Consider the following 16,981-nt stretch of genomic DNA (forward strand, 5'->3'; position numbering starts at 1 on the left):
GGTTTTTCAATTTCTTGGCATATAGTTGCTCATAGAAATTTCTTATACTCCTTGTATTTCTGTGGTAATAGTTGTTACTTCCCCTCTTTCATTTCTGTTTTTATTTATTTGGGTCCTTTCTCTTTTTTCTTGATGAGTTTGGTTAAAGGTTTGTCAATTTTGTTTATTTTTTCAAAGAACCAGATCCTGGACTCACTGATTCTTTGAATTGTTTTTTTAGTCTCCATGCCATTTTATTCTGCTCTGAGAGTGATTATTTCTGTCCTTCTCCTCACTCTGGGCTTTGTTTGTTGTTGTTTTTCTAGTTCTTTTAGATGTAAGGTTACATTGTTTACTTGAAAGTTTTCTATCTTCTTTAGGTAGGCCTGTATTGCTATGAATTTTCTCTCAGAACTGCCATTGCTGTGTCCCACGGGTTTTGGGTTTTGTGTGTTCATTTTCATTTGTTTTCAGGTACTTTTTGATTTCTTCCTTGAGCTCATTGTTAACCCATTCATTATTTAATAGCATGTTATATAATCTCTGTGTATTTGAATGTTTTTGAGTTATTTCCTTGAGGTTGGTTTCTAGTTTCAAGCCATTATGATCTGAGAAGATTCTTGATATAATTTCAATTTTTCTGAATTTGTTGAGGCTTGTTTTGTGTCCTACCATGTGGTCTGTTTTTGAAAATGATCCATGTGCATTTAAAAAGAATGTATATTTTGCTTCTTTGGAGTAAAATGCTCTGTAAATATCAATTGAATCTATTTGCTTTAGGATATCATTCAATGCCACAAAATATTTGTTGATTTTTTTGTTTGGACAATCAAGCCATTGTTGACGGAGCGGTATTAAAATCCCCTGTGATGACTTTGTTGCTGTCTATATCCTCCTTAAAGTCCTCCATGGTTTTTCTTGTGTATTTAGGTGCTCTTATGTTCGTGCATGTATATTTACAAGGGTTATATCCTCTTATTGGACAACTCTCTTAAGTATTATGTAGTGACATTCTCTGCCTCTTTTTATGGCCTTTGTTTTGAAATCTATTTTGTCTGATATAAGTAATGATACCCCAGCTTTTTGTTCATGTCCGTTTGCTTGGAATATATTTTCCATCCCTTCACTTTCAGTCTGTGTGGATCTTCTGTTCTGAGGTGGGTCTCTTGTAGACAGCATATATATGGGTTGTGTTTTCTAATCCATTCAGCTATCCTATGTCTTCTACTTAGAACATTTAATTCATTTATACTTAAGCTTATTATTAATAGGTATTTATTCATTACCATTTTCCCCCTTCATGCATGTGTTCCTCTCTCTCTCTTTCTCTCTCTCTCCCCCACCCCCTCTCTTTTTCTTCATCTTTTTAAAGCAGTCGCTTTAGCATCTCTTGCAATGCTGGTTTGGTGGAGATGTACTCTTTTAGCCTTTTCTTTTTTTTTCTTTTTGTCTGGGAAGCTCCTTATTTCACCTTCCTTTTTAATGAGAGCCTTGCTGGGTAAAGTAATCTTGCTTACAGCTCCTTGCTTTTAATAACTTGAAATATTTTATGCCATTCCATTCTGCCTTGTAGATTTTCTGTTGAGAATTCAGCTAATAGCCTTATCAGAGCTCACTTGTATGTTACTGTTTCTTCCTTGCTAGCTTTAACATTTTTTCTTTGTCTTTAAATTTTGCCATTTTGTTTATGATTTTTCTTAGAGTGGACCCTTTGGGTTCATATTGATTAAGACATTCTGTGCTCCCTGAACTTGCATGACTTTTTCCCTCACTAAGGGAAGTTTTCTGTCATTATTGTTTCAAACAGGGTTTCTATCCCTTGTTCCTTTTCGACTTTTGGAATTCTTATGGTGTTAATACTATTACATTTCATTTTGCCCTGCAGCCCCTTTAAGTTCTTCTTTCCCTTTTTTAGTCTTTTTTCATTTTGTTGTTCTGGCTGTTTTTTCTACTTTGTCTTCCAACTCGCCGATTTGGTCCTCTGTTTCATCTTGTCTAACTCTAATTTCTTCTAGTATATTCTTCATTTCAGATAGTGTATTCTTCATTTCTTTCTGGTTCTTATTCATAATTGCTTTTTCATGCTGATGTAGTTCCCACTAAGTTCCTTGTAGGTCTCACTGTGTTCATTTAGCATCCTTATAACCATTACTTTGGACTCTTTGTCTGATAATTTGCTTGCCTCAATTTTATTTAACACTCTTTCTGGATATTCCTCTTTTCCTTTTGATTGGGGCATTATTTTTTGTCCCCCTATTTTAGTTGGCTCTTTTTGTCTGTTTCTGCTTATTAGATTGATCTGCTTTGACTTCTTGTCTTCATGGGATGGCTTTCTGTGGTAGGAGTCCTATGGGACTCAGTGGTACAGTCTCCTTGAACTCCTGAACTGGATACTCTAAGGATGCCCTTTATACAGTTTATGTGGGCTCTCTTGTTGTGATTTTTGGTACCTGTTGGCTCCTTCATTGGTGGGTTTTCCTCTCTGGCTGGCTGACTGAGAGTCACAACCCCCACCATATCTTGTATGCTATTTTATAGGAGTTTCCAGAACAAAACAAAACAACCCAGGAAACAAGACCCACAGCAGAGAAAATATCCCCTGACCACTACCGTGATATCAACAACAAAAGAACTAAGATTAATAAATGTGGAAAGAGAATTAAAACATTATACAAAAGAAAATAAAGAATACAAGGTGGTTAAAGGAAAGAAAAATGATTTTGAGAGGGTAGGGGTAGGAGAAATAATAATAGTAGGCAATAGAAACAAGGTGAAGAAAAGGATAAGATATAATTTACATTCTAAATAAAATAGAGAGGCAACAGGGCAAACTGGAATAAGAAAAGGGAGAAATATAATATGAGGTTTGGAGAAAAAATAGTGAAAAAATAGGAACCAAACTGAAGAAAAACCACCACAGCCATATTCACAACAAAGGAGCAAAAATTAATACAGGTCAAAAGAGAATAAGAATATTATAAGAAAGAAAAACAAAAGAGAAGAAAAATATTTTGAGATGTCTAAAGAAAAGAAAACTGATTTTGAGGGGATAGAGGGAGGAAAAACAATAACAGTTAGAAACCAGGCTAAGAAAGAGAGAAAATAAAATTTAAGACAAAAATAGGACAGGGCAGGAGGAAGGTGAAATGGAGTAGGATGAGGGAACAATAAATATGAGATTTAAATATTTAAAAAATAGTGAACAACTAGGAATAAAATTAAAGAAATGCAACAACTATGTCAATATCAATGACAAACAAGCAAATATTAATAAAGGTGAAATAACAATAAGGATATTATAAGAAAGGGAAAAAATTGAAATGACTAATGGGAAGAAAGATCGTTTTGAGAAGATTAAAGGAGGAGAAATAATAAGAGTGAGGAATAGAAACAAAGCGTAGAAAAATAAAAATAAAAATAAAATTTAAAACAAAAATAAGAAAGAGAGGGATAAACGCAAAATGGAGTAAGAGAAGGGAAGAGTAAAATATGAGATTGGAGTTAAAACTAAAATAAAAGTTAAAAAATAAAAACAAATATATATAATAAAATAAACAATAAAAATAGCGATATAATTAGGAACAAAATTTAAGAAAAAAGAACAATATTACAAAGCTATGCTGGAGAGAAGATAGTGCAAATAATGAAAAAGAAGGTGGTGAAATTCATCTCAGTAGAGTCCAGTGTTTGCTGTTTTACTGTTTTCTCCTTCAGGATCCATTCCAGATGTTAGCTGGTGTCCCAGTCTAGCTTTAAGCAGCCTTTTCGAGGCTAAAAAATATGGAATATTTCACAAATTTGTGTGTCATCCTTGCACAGGAATCATGCTAATCTTCTCTTTATTGTTCTAATTTTAGTGTATGTGCTGCTGAAATGAGTACTAGAAACAAAAAGTTTAAAAAATATATTTCCTTTTATTTCAGTATACAACTACTGATGAACTAAGCATGTAAATAACACCTATGTTGCTCCATCTATGATTAGAACTATAGATTTTTGCTACATCACTAATTGTTAGCACATTAATAATAGCTTTTTAAAAAGAAATACTTATATCTAATTTTTTGTTTCATAAGTGTATTGTTTCTTATTACAGCCTTTAGAATAACCTCTGACCAATGTGTAAACTGATAATGTCCAGATCACTCTTGAGGGTTACTAACGATGAATACTAATTTTTTGCCATTCAGCACTTATTGAAAATTCAGTTCCCACTGTTCAAAATACACATAAATGCATTTTATTCTCATTGTTGTCTTCCTAAGAATATCATTGAAAGTCAAAGTATTTCTTATTTGTCTTATATTGAATAATGACATTACAAAAAAAAAAAAACACATAGGAAGATTAATTTTATTAGCCAATGGAAATGTATCACTTCTGTACTTGTTACAGGTTAGTATCTCTTTACAGCAACAATTTGTATTAACTCAACTCAAATATTATGATTTCCTAGTTTGCATATGATTTTGAGGAAAGAATTTTTTTTCAGGTTTCTCTTTGGGATACATTTACTTTTTTTTTTTTTTTTTCAGTTAGAGAAAGCTTGATTATAGCCAAGTCCCATTGCTAGAGAGAGGAACTGATAGATTTATGGCTTACTAACTAGGAGAAAATGGAGTGTATTAGCTAGGGAAGGGGAGCATTTTCAACTAGCCAAGTGATAAAGAAGAAAATGAATAGATTGACTCAAGTTTAGCAGCTAGAAGCTAAAGGTGAAGATATGCATGTTTTGTAGGCCTTTTCAACATCTTTCCTTTCTTCCTCTTCTAAGAGCAGCCAAAATTCAGTTTAGAGAATTGGCACAACTGTCTTGTATTATGAGCTTTATTGTCTTGGTAAGGTTTTAAATCAAGCCAAAACATGAATACTTAACACACATAAATGAATCAGACTCTCTTTGTTGGATATTTCCACACATTAAATATTAAGAGGGAAAACCTCAAGAATGATAGGAAAAAAATAATCTATAATCTAGATGCTGTGAGCAGTAGAAGTGGTACCATAGACTGAATTCTGTGTGCCCCCCCAAGTTTATATATTAAAACCTAATGCCCAGTGCGATAATATTAGGAATTGGGGCCTTTGGGAGATGATTAAGTCATAAGGATGGAGCTTTCGTGAATGGGATTAGAGCGCTTATAAAAGAGACCCCACAGATCCCTTGCCCCCTCTGCTATGTGAGGACACCACAGGAAGATGGCTACACAAGAATCTGAAAGCGAGCCCTCACCTGACACTGCATCTGCTCACATCCTGACCTTGCACTTCCCAGCCTCCAAATCTGTGAGAAGTAAATGTTTGTAGGTAAGCCACCCAGTTCAAGGTATTGTTTTGTTGTTGTTTTAGTAGTCTGAACAGACTAGAACAGGTGGATTAATTATAATTTCCTAATTCACTACATACCTGGTTAGAGTTTTAGGAATAAGATTATAGTACAACATGAACTAAATATTGTCTCTTCTCAAAAGTGTGAAGATTTTTTTGAATTGTCAGGAAATGGAGCCTCAAATTGGGAGCTGAAGGTTTGGGAGCACCTCTGGCACTGTGCCACCACTGTTTGTTACATGGTCCCGAGCCCATTCTGTCACCTACACTCTCGAGAAACGTTCAGCTTTTAGGGGACAGAGTGGTGGATATATGCAGGAAGACAGAGCTAGACAAGAGGGAGAGCGTGATCAAGTGGCTATTTGAAGACTGTCCATGGAACATAGCAGAGAATAATGCAAAAATAAGTCGGACGCTTTCAGAAATAATTGGTGATGTTAATCAAAACCTACCGAACTTCAGTTCTAAAGTTACCTAATACCTTGGGTATTTATATACCAAGAACTATACAGGGCCAAGATTTTTTTCCCATTACATATGGTTTTTTGGTAAAATTAATTTAATTAAAAAATTAAAATCACCTCTGACTATAGAAGCTTACATTATTTGAACATCATATTTTATTTTTAAGAAATGTGAAAATCATTAATAATGAATATTATGATAACTAACTACTCTGCAACACAAAATTTTATAGGAAGCTAAAGTAAACTAAACATTGAAAAAATAGAAATAAAACCCAGAATTTCTAATCTCAATAAAATATAGAACTTCCAATAATATTCTGAATGTGGGTGGTCAACTGTAGTTCCTCAGAGCCCTTCTTGAATATTTAAAATGAAATTAAAAATCAGTCACTTTGTCTTACAGAGAAAACTGGAAAAGACCCTGTAATTTTGGACCTCAGCAAGTTTTTCACTGGTAGTAAGACTTGACTACTTCTTTTTTTGGAAAATAATCCTACAGAATGTGTCTCCTAGAGAAATGACTGCCACAAGAAGCACAACTCTATCCTAGAAACTTCAACTCTGTATGCATTACGAACGGGAAGACTTACAACTGTGTTTTTGTTTTCAGTTCCACATAGTCCCTTACCTCAGTGTTATTTTAGATTTTACCACAATTTATGGTTAGTTACAAATGGCACGGATAGCCTGCAAGTGTGACTTGGTCATTCCTCTGTTATGCATCCCCTGTTGCTAATAGGTTTTGCACATTGTTTCAGTTTTGGCTTTTAGCCTTTCCAACATCCTCACAAAGATGGTGAAAACCAGTAGTTATATCTGTAATTTTCTTTTTTTATGCTTTTCCTTCCAATGCTAAGTTATCACCTCTTGAGTTAAAGTTCCACCATATTGTGTTGCATTCATCAGACCTTAGACTCCTTCTGAACAGTTCTTTTGCTGAGCTACCTGTGACATAGCCCATGCTGTATTTCCTCATCTCAAGACACTTTTACATCTTACAGCACTACTTTTCTATCTGGCAAATGACCCTTGGTGATTTTTGACTTATCAAGAGTGGAATGCTCCATTGTTCTGAATATTTAATTTAATATATCTGTATTTCCACATATATTAAAATCATTGTATATCTTTTCAAAATTAATTTTGGTGTATGATGTATTTTTTGAAGAAACAAAAAACATGAAACCTGAATAGGCTGCTTGTCTGTTGAAGGTGTTAGATCAATATGAAGTAAACTCACTGAGAACATCAGTGTTACTGTCTGCTACACTCTGATTTATTGACTCTACCATTTTGGCTATAAAGTAAATTCAATATGTTTCTGCATAATAAACTTCATTTTTCTATCTTAAAAATGTAATCTAATGTTAAAAAATTAACTATATATGTAACTAACAAGGACAAATATTCAATATCGATCAGAAAATAAAGAGGTGAAAATGAAAAAAAAAAAAATTAAAATATAAGAAATGGATTGTCCAATAATTTCCATTGATTATCCAGACTGCTAGATGCCAGACATTAAGTAGTTGTGCGTTTTCCACCCCTTAGAAAATGTTAAAGAGGATGCCTTAGAATTAAGTTCCCCGTTCATCAATTCTTTTGTTCTAGCCACAGCAAGGGAGAAGTGCTTTGTTACCTTACTAAGGGCAATGTGAATAACTTAGATTTGAGTTCCACTTCTTTGCCTTTGCTAACTTTTAACTTTAGTCCTATTTTTAACTTACCCATTGACAATTTCTTCAAGGGAAAAATTGGCACATTTACTATTCTAGTTCTAAAACTCTTTGATGCCATGACTTCACCACACTTCTTCTCCGCCTCTTATCCCCATCCTTAATACTTTTAAAATCTTCAGCTTCTTTCCAACCCATGAATTAGCTTCGTGATTATTCTTCAAATTTGTAAAATTGTATCATTTTAAATTACAAATAACATATCACTATGCATACCCTCATGTGCAGAGGAAATCCACTTTCAGTAGGTGCATTGGCGATTGCTGTATGGTTCATAAGGAGTAAGAAATAGGCGATGGTCACCTAATTCATCTGCTTATTTTATATCTTTAGAGAGTGAGGGTCAGATTCATGAACTAACCAGTGAAAGTTTAATTGGTAGATCATAGAGAATAGATTCCATGGCCCATTATATGCATTTCTTACTTTTTTTTTTTTTTTTTGCTGCACATTCTTCCTTGTTTTAAAAATTTCCTTCAATTTGCTAATGTTGTTAGGTGTGGAGTTTTTTGCTTGTTTGTTTTAAATGTGTACTCCACTTTCAGACCAATGGTCAACTTATTATGAACTATGGCCCTAAGTTATTTTCCTACCATATTTATGAGATATTTTTCTTTAATTATTGTTCCACACGGCCTTTATTGAACTGCATTCTGTAGCTATTTAATTACTAAATGTATATTTTTCCAATTTTTTTTTTACCTTAATCATTCTGGGACTCAGTTTCCTCATCTGCAAAATAAGTGACTTTGGGTAATTAACTCCTGAGGCACCTTTTACCTCCCCAAAAATAATTTTCCAAGTTATCACTAAATCAATCTTTGGCTCTTTAATCCTATTTTCAGATTTAAAGAATGTTTTGTATTTTATCATCCAGACATTTGATGACAAGATATACCAATACCAGGCCCCAAATCAGTCTTTCAGAACACTTTGTGTTACATTCTCTTGATTTGACCCTAATCCATTGATCACATCCTTATTACCTATTTATTTTCTCTGCAAGGGTTTTCAGTTTGGGGAAAATTTGTTGATGTTTAACAAATTTTCTGGGATGCATTTATTTTATTTTGGCATTTTTACTTTTAAAAATCTTACTTCTTCAAATTGAACCTTTTCAAATTCACTTTATATATTTTCCAAGACTTTAAAAATATGGAAATGTTAGACCAGTTTAATTCGGATTAATATTCTATTAATTCTAGGGATACCAAATCTATCTAGTATTTAAGATTGAAATAATTATTGGCAGAGATTTACAAAGCCTCACATTTGATTTAGTCTCCTAGGGACCTTAGTGGAATTAACCAAATGAGATGTTTAAATTTCATTATTTTTAAATAAATTAATATAAAATTTTACAGAGTATATAACATCATTTTTCAATAATTTCATTTAGTCTTGCTATTAACTGTAATACCAAACTTCTCTGCAGTTCTTTCAAGAAATTTACTTAATTAATTCAAATCTGTTTTGCTCCTTCTGTAAAATGCCTTTGAATATTATGTGCTGTTCTGCTTCCAGGATTTGGTTTCTATTGTCTCTAGAAAGAAACTATGATTTTAATGTTGCCAGCAGAGGGCACATACACATATACTTCTTTGTGTCTTTTAATCTACAAAAAGACAATAAAAGAAAAGCCACATTTGAGGTGTTATAATATACCAACTTATATGAATAATGTCTAATTTTTAAAAAAGCACTGTAAGATTTTCTCTTAAAAGTCTAATGCCTCAATGAAATTCAAAAGACACTTAGATACTATTATCACTGAACCAGAACATTGGGGTAATATATCTATTTTTGCACTGCAAAATTTGACAATTTTACCACTCATTTTGTCCGGATAATATTTTGGTCTGGCTTTTCTGCTTTTGGTATTCAATTCTGGACATCAAATTAGCAAAAAATGATCAAATAGTATTTATTTGTAGCATGAGCAAAAATTTAGAAAATCTATATTTTAGCCTAAAGTTAATATAATCATATATGCAGAATATTACATTTAATTAGTTATTTAAATGTTTCCAAAAAAAGAACATTTTTAAAGAAAATAAGATAGATTGAATGCATAAAAATTAGTCTGTTGACCATTTTGGTTAATGGCTTAAGAATAGACATGAACACTTAATCTTTCTGCTTTGAATGAACAGATAGAATGGTAACCAAATGAACACGGAGGAGCATCTGTAATTTCAACATTATGCATATGCATCATGTAATTATACAACTGATATATGTTGTTCCTATGCACATGGAAAGTTTATTATTTTAAAATGGAAAAGTAATGTAGAGAAGCAGAATTCGTAGGCCCATGTGCTGCTACCTACCTCTAGCAGCATATATTTTAAGTATTTTGCATAAGGCATTGTGTATCCTGACTTGCACCAGAACCAATCCAAAGAACTCACAAATGTAAGTTCAAATGCTACATCAACTGTTAAAATACCCTAATGTGTTAGGTCAAGATGATTAATAATCTTTATGGTTATGTCAAATTTTAGCACATGTAGAACAAAAGCCACTGTGATATTTGCTCTAGAGGTGTATAAATCACGACACTTTGGACTTAAAAGTGTTAGTTTTATCCTAAATACAGAAAAATAGTAATAAAAATGTAAGTAAGGAGTTCAGTTCAAGGCTTAGATTTTATTTTAGAAATACACTAGTGAAAGAAAATTAAACGTAATTGTAGTGGGAGGAGACACAAGGTTGTAGACAAAAGAAGCAAAAGCACTCTGAGAACATGAAACTACTTCTGCTCATAAGGAGGTATTTTTTTCCAAATACAGTCTTGTCCAATAAAGCCTAATCCCAATTGCAGCCCCATTGGGATTGCTGCTTATGACAACAAACATTTTGTCAGGGCTAATCTTAAGCAATTAAAAGTTTTGACAGTTCTAAAGTTGACATTTATGTGTAATACGAGTTAAAACCTATGTATATAATTATAAGTGATAAATATTAATTATTCCCTAAAAAAAAAAAAAGACAAGTGCTCTTCTTTTATCTCTTTTTTTGATAAAACACAGAATCTATACAGTCTTAAAACATTGTATCTGTATGACATCTGGGAACTGAAATGGTGAGTTGAGAAAAAAGAGGAGAGAGAAACTACACACAGAACACAGAGTAATCGGGAAGGTTGAGTGCCTCACCAAGGAGCGGATTGTACCCACTACAAGTTCATGTGCCATGCGTTGCTACCTACTTAGCTGACAACCATTAGGCTCAAAACAATGTTTCTCTGGTACCATAGGCTACATTTTCTCTTTGTCTTTTCTTGTGTCTTCTTTTTTTGTCTTCCTTTGCTAAATAGGATTATAGTATCATAGTTTGCTGAGCTTACAGCTAAAACCTTAACTATATTTTATTTCACTGTAAAATCTTACCAGAATCATTAAAAACTAATATGATAATTTTATGGTGTGCACTGAGTAACAAGGCCTAAAGGAGAAGATACAGAATTAGGACTTAGGTCTCCTAATTTTTTAAACTTTATATTAAGAAACTAGAAAAAAACAATCACCCTTTTAACATCTCTGTTTATTTCATTTCCTAAAATAAAAGAACAAAACAACAGTAGAAAAAAACAGGTTTGTGTTTCCACAGTCTAGTTTAAACTGGTCTTGTAATATAAATTTTTTAAAATTGATACTACTCTGGTTTATATAGACATTTTCAAATGTGCAGCAATTGACTTCCCCTTTAGGAATACGGAAGTAGAAAGAAATTTGTGGTTCCTTAAGGTATGTACTTACTGGGGTTTTCCACTGTCTGATTCATCCTGCAATAAAGAAAAAAAATAGAAAGTAAACATTGATCACTGCACCAGTTAAATGAATGCTTTTTTCACTTTTACCATTAAATTTATTTTTTAAATTATCACAATCCAGTACTTTCTTTGACTCCTCAGGTTGTTTGAACCAAAAACCTGAAATGGATAAATCAAGTCAATTAGTACCTTCAGCTGAAAGAGCCGAAATAAAGAATACTTTCTTTAGTTGCCTAGGCAGCTTTTCTATTATTTATATTATTTTGAGGTTTTGCTCATCTTTGAAGAGAGTGGATAATAAGGGCATATGTTTACTTGTGTCCTATTACAAATCTGTCTTGGTGCAAACTAAACCTGTTACACAGTAGCATCTATGGTTATGATTTTGTGTTAATGATTAAACAGCCTAAATATATGCTATAATTACAATGTGATAAAAAATCTTTACCAGAGATAAGGTGAATAATTGAGGTCAGCTTCTACTTTCCTTCCTAACCAATAGTCAAATGAGAAAAATGTGGGTGAGAATGGGTTTGTGATAAATTAGTAAATAAATACTGAATTTCAGCCCTTAATGTCCTCCAGAGTACATTGCATACACACGAAAAAGGAAGTGCTGCATCTGTTGGCATGAATTTTTTTTTAACAGGGGTAATTTATGAAAGTTAAAGTAAAATGAAGCTGGTTGAAGGCAGAGAGGCAGAGTGGAGGTCCCCAGATATAGGTGAACTTCCTGATGGCCACCAGAAGGACCACAAGTTTGCAGATTCGTGGAAGTGAGTTATTTAAAAGATGGAATATGTCTTGGATTGACAGAAGGGTGTTGTTAGTAGAGATGATGGGAGATATGATGATAGAATCTAATTAGGTCGTTGCTAACAGATTGGAAACAAAAGGAAGATCATATCTATTCAGCAGCTAAAATGTGCTAATACCAAATTAGATGCTTAGTCAATATAACCACCTCTGCATGTGGTAAATGCTTATGCCTCAGCGAAGCAGTTAATTATCTCTTTTCAATTTACCAGTCTTCTCTCGAAACCCAACTTTAGCCATAAATTTAATGCCATATTGGAGGAAGACATGATTTTTTCCCTCTTCATGAAACAGAATCAATCTAGTTCTCCCCCAGAGAATGACATTTAATCACCCCTGTATTATTAGGCTTATGATTGGGATTATGATTATCATTCTATTTGACTTGCAGGCTTTGTACTTTCAAAGCCTTTACAGCAAATCTCACACCCACGCAGAAAGTTCCGCGTCCACTGATCACCACCAGTTCTCTCGCGGCCTTTACCAAGTGAATCCAGAAGGAAGTTTTTATCAATGCATGCTCTAAAATCGCTCGTGTTCTTCACAGAGTAGATGTAGCTTACCTACAAACACATTTCAATTTTTAATTATATATCTGAATCTGCCTGATATAACACTTTGGTCAAGATTATTGATTATTTTTATATCCTGTGACTTGTTTAAATTTTTTTTAATGATTGAAGTTATTTAAAGAGGATAAATAATATTGTCTAGTGCCTAAGAATTTATGTATATTTTCTTTTAAGGATATCCAAAGCCTTTACAGGTAGTAAAAAATGTCAATATTCTAAGGTCCTTATTTATTGAATCACTGTTGAAAGAATAATGTGTCAAATTAAGCATAGAGGACAATGTATTACAAAGTTTTATCAGTAAAAATATTTTTTTGGATACTTTAATTATAGTTCTAATTTTTAATGTTAACAATTCAATTAATATTTATTTTAACACCTACAAAGACTGTAATAGTGAAATTAGGCATTTGGGAGTATTAATATCTCGGTATCAAGCTCTTTCCCTTTTCTAAACATTGTGCTACATATTTTACTTATACCTCATTTTTTCCTGAAATAACCCCACAAGGTATTACTAATCTCTGTATTTATTGATAAGGAAATTGAGACACAGAAAAGTTAACTAATTTACCCAAAGTGACAGACCTTATAAATGATACACCCAAATTTGGACATGAGACATATATAGGCTCTATTCTCTTTAGTTTTAAAAATGAGTCTACACTCTTCCCTTATCTATCCAGATTCAGTGGAAAAGAATTTTCCTATTTCTGCTTTTTTTCTTAAAGGTAAGTTGGATTTTTTAAAAATAATTTATTTATTTGTTTGTTTATTTATTTATTTTATTCTTAGAGAGAGGGGAAAGGAGAAAAAGAGGGAGAGAAACATCACTGTGTGGTTGCCTCTTACTCGCACCCCCAACTGGGGACCTGATGTGTAACCTAGTCATGTGCCCTGACTGGGAATCAAACCAGCAACACTTGGCTTGCAGGCTGGCACTCAATCCACTGAGCCACAGCGGCCAGGACTATTTCTACTTTTTAAGACTTAGAATTGAAATAGATCAAAGTTGAACCAAACCCAAACACAAAACCTGAAACATATTTGTTGCTAATGTAATTTAATTGTTTAAATTACTTTCTTTAATAATTGGTTTAAACAGTCAGTTACTTGTTCTGAAAAGAAAACACAACACACATACATTCCATGTTATTTGGATACTGTAATAGAGATCAAAAGTTTATATTAGCAAGAGCCAGGATCAGCTATATTAATTGCAATGCCCAGTGCAAAATAAAAATATGGAGTTCCTTGTTCAAAATTATTAAGAATAACTTTGAGATAAGAGACAGCTTAGTATTAAACCAAATGAGACTGCACAGGTCACATGCCCATGAAGCCAGCCTTGGCAAGAAACCAGAATCAATCACTGAAAACCTTCTATTGCATTATTTACACTTGGACTTCTTTCAATGGTAAAATGACCTGTGAGGGAAAAAAAAAAAAAGGAAAAGAAAATTCCTGAGAAACACAAGAGGCCATGACGATAGACTTTTAAGGTTTTGCCATTTCAAGTAATCTTTCATTTTCTTTCTTTCATGTTTTTGTTTTTAGTTTTTTTGCTTCAAATTTTTTCTTAAAAATTGAGATTTCAAAGAGTTGTGACTATGATAGACACTAAATCTTGTTTCTGTACTAACCTTTCCTTCCCTGATAGGATTAAATTGGTTTCTAATACCACAGCTGGAATATTGCACATTTATTATGCTCAGAATTTTGCAAAGCTTCAAGGACTGTGACTTTATAAACAGAGAAAATATACACTAACCCTTCTGTTATAGGGCACTTTTACGGGTAACCTGAACAAATTCCCCAATTAAAACAAATAAGATGATATTTGCGGAATTATGTATTGCAAGGGAGACTAAACTAAATGACTTCTAAGATCCCCATTACAGTCATAAAATTGTGTGACTGTAAAGGAGTAGAATGTTAAGTGTCTGAGATGAGAACCGAGAATAGCCCTCCTGTGACAAAAATATGCTGAGCACCTGGTCATGTCTTTGATTCTAGAGTTTTAATGAAAAGGTGGATTATTTCCCAATTTCCTCTAAATTAGGGAGAGAAGATGCAGATAAAAATATCACAGTTATTGCTAAAAAACCGAAGTACTCAATGTGCTTTGACCTGCTGTTTGTACTTCGCTCCTCTAATTAAAACAACACTCCTGGTCATTTTCCCCTTCCTGTATTCTTATTATGCACATTTTACGCTTTTTTTGTCGTGATCCCCAGTCCTTGAATATTCTGCTCCATTTTTTCAGTCTTTGCTTTTCAGTTTTGGAAGTTTCTGTTGACAGATTCTCAAGTTCAAAGAGTCTTTCCACAGGATATTCAGTGTAGTAATGAGCCCATTAAAGCCATTCTTCATTTTTGTTACCATGTTTTTATCCCGAGTATTTCTTTCTGATTTTTATAATTTTCATTTCTCTTACATTACCTGTCTGTTCTTGCATATTATCTATTTTGTTTATATGAACTCTTAGCATATTAATTATAGATTTTTAAAAATCGCTAGTCTGATAATTCCAACATTTCTGCCATATCTGATTTTGGCTCTGATGCTTGCTTAGTTCATTCAAACTGTTTTTGCTTCATAGTATGCCTCATGATTTTTTTTCCTGATGGGTAGAAATCATATACTGGGTAAAAGGAACTGCAGTAAGATCTTTCTTTAGTGATGTGGCAGTAATGTGTAGGGGAGAGGAAGCATTCTGTACTCCTATGATTAATTTGTAGTTTTTAGTTTGCCTATGTCTCTGGTCTGTCAACTTCATGATGCTTCTTGGTATTTTTTCACCCACTTAGGTGGGACAGGATAACTAGAAATGTCTGGAGTTGGGCGTTTTTTCTTGGACATGGAAGGGTAGAGAAGGCTAGAATTGAGTGTTTCCCTTCCTCAAAGTCAGTTAGTTTCTGATAAAACAGGAATAGGTTAGGCTCTGATAAGACAGTTTCTTTGAGGGCAGGCCTTACTAGGAAGAATTGCAGTGTTGTGGTATATTTCAAATTGTTTCTTTTCCCTTCCCCCTGCCAGAAACATGAGAGTATTTCCCTCTGAACTATATTGTGAGAACCCAGGAAAGTTCCTGGAGCTAAAATTCACAGAACATGAGGATCTTCCTATGACTGGGTCTCCCTGGAGTTTTTAGCTCACAGATTTGCTCATTCTGGGACCCCAACAATTCATCAATTACAGTTTAGGTTTTCTTTCTCCAGCACTGGTTCATGCAGAAGTTTTTACTTGGGAATTTCTGCTTAAGTAAATTGTAATTTTCTGTATCCAGATTATCTGTTTCTCCAATTTGGGGGGCAGCAATTTGCCCTGTGACATTATTTCTCCGACAGATTTAAGAAGAGATGTTGATTTTTCAGTTTGTTCAGCTTTTTATTTATTGTTAGGACAGAGTGACAACTTCTAAGCTCCTTATACGTGGGAATAGAAACCAGAAGCCTGAAAGCAGTTTTAATAACAAAGTAGGTTTATTATGACAAAAAAAAAAGAAGTGTAAAAACAAATTTTTAAAATCAAATTTCTCAGTGTCACTCCAACCTCGAAGTCTTAAGATTTTGTCTTCAGTTGAATGCCATGTGCACTTTCTAATTTACTCTGTATTAGGTGTATTGTGTCAATCAATATATACACTAGATGCCAGTGTGGAAGTCCAAAATGTTTTCTCCTAGTGACTTATTTAGACTGATTTTCTTTAATCAGATAACCAAATACATGTCTCTGATTCTAGAGAATATTGATTAAATAAATTTTAATATTTTTTATTAAAAGACTGTATGATCATAATTTATGAAGTCTCTTTTTCCAACAATTTAATAAACATTTTTACTTAATGCTCAGATTCCAGTTAAATGTGCTAAACAACAAAGAACAGTATCACTATCTATATGTAGATATAATACTTTTTAAAAGCCTAGTACAAAATTAATGAATATTTATCAAGATACATCTCTGAATTATACACTAAAATAAACAATAATTTACATAATAGAATTTATATTCAACTTAAAAGATAAAATCTTATGACTTACATAAAATACAATTTTAAAAAATCAAAGTAACTTGTACAGCAAGAGGATAATTATACTGTTTCCCTTTCTTTTAATCCCATGTGTTGAACCAGGAAAAAAATACTTATAGGAGGCAGAAAAGGTAAGGACCTTTTCTCCTCTGTTACTGAAAGGAAAACAAGAAGTTTCCTGCCTTCATTCATAGTTAGTTATGCATATGAATACATAGGGCCAATAAAACAGCAGTATTTTCTGTTCTCTATATTTATTATTAAACAATTGG

General features: G+C 33.0%; 1 non-coding gene across 1 annotated transcript; it reads right to left on the reverse strand.

Moving 5' to 3' along the window:
* Positions 1–3,753: 3,753 nt before the first annotated feature.
* LOC150019270 (U6 spliceosomal RNA) lies at positions 3,754–3,860 on the reverse strand. The gene has a single exon (XR_016509394.1). It is a non-coding gene; the product is annotated as a U6 spliceosomal RNA (small nuclear RNA).
* Between the last annotated feature and the right edge of the window lie 13,121 nt (positions 3,861–16,981).

Source organism: Furipterus horrens, unplaced genomic scaffold (genome assembly GCF_987537825.1).
Source record: "Furipterus horrens unplaced genomic scaffold, mFurHor1.1.pri manual_scaffold_2, whole genome shotgun sequence".
Taxonomy (NCBI): domain Eukaryota; kingdom Metazoa; phylum Chordata; class Mammalia; order Chiroptera; family Furipteridae; genus Furipterus; species Furipterus horrens.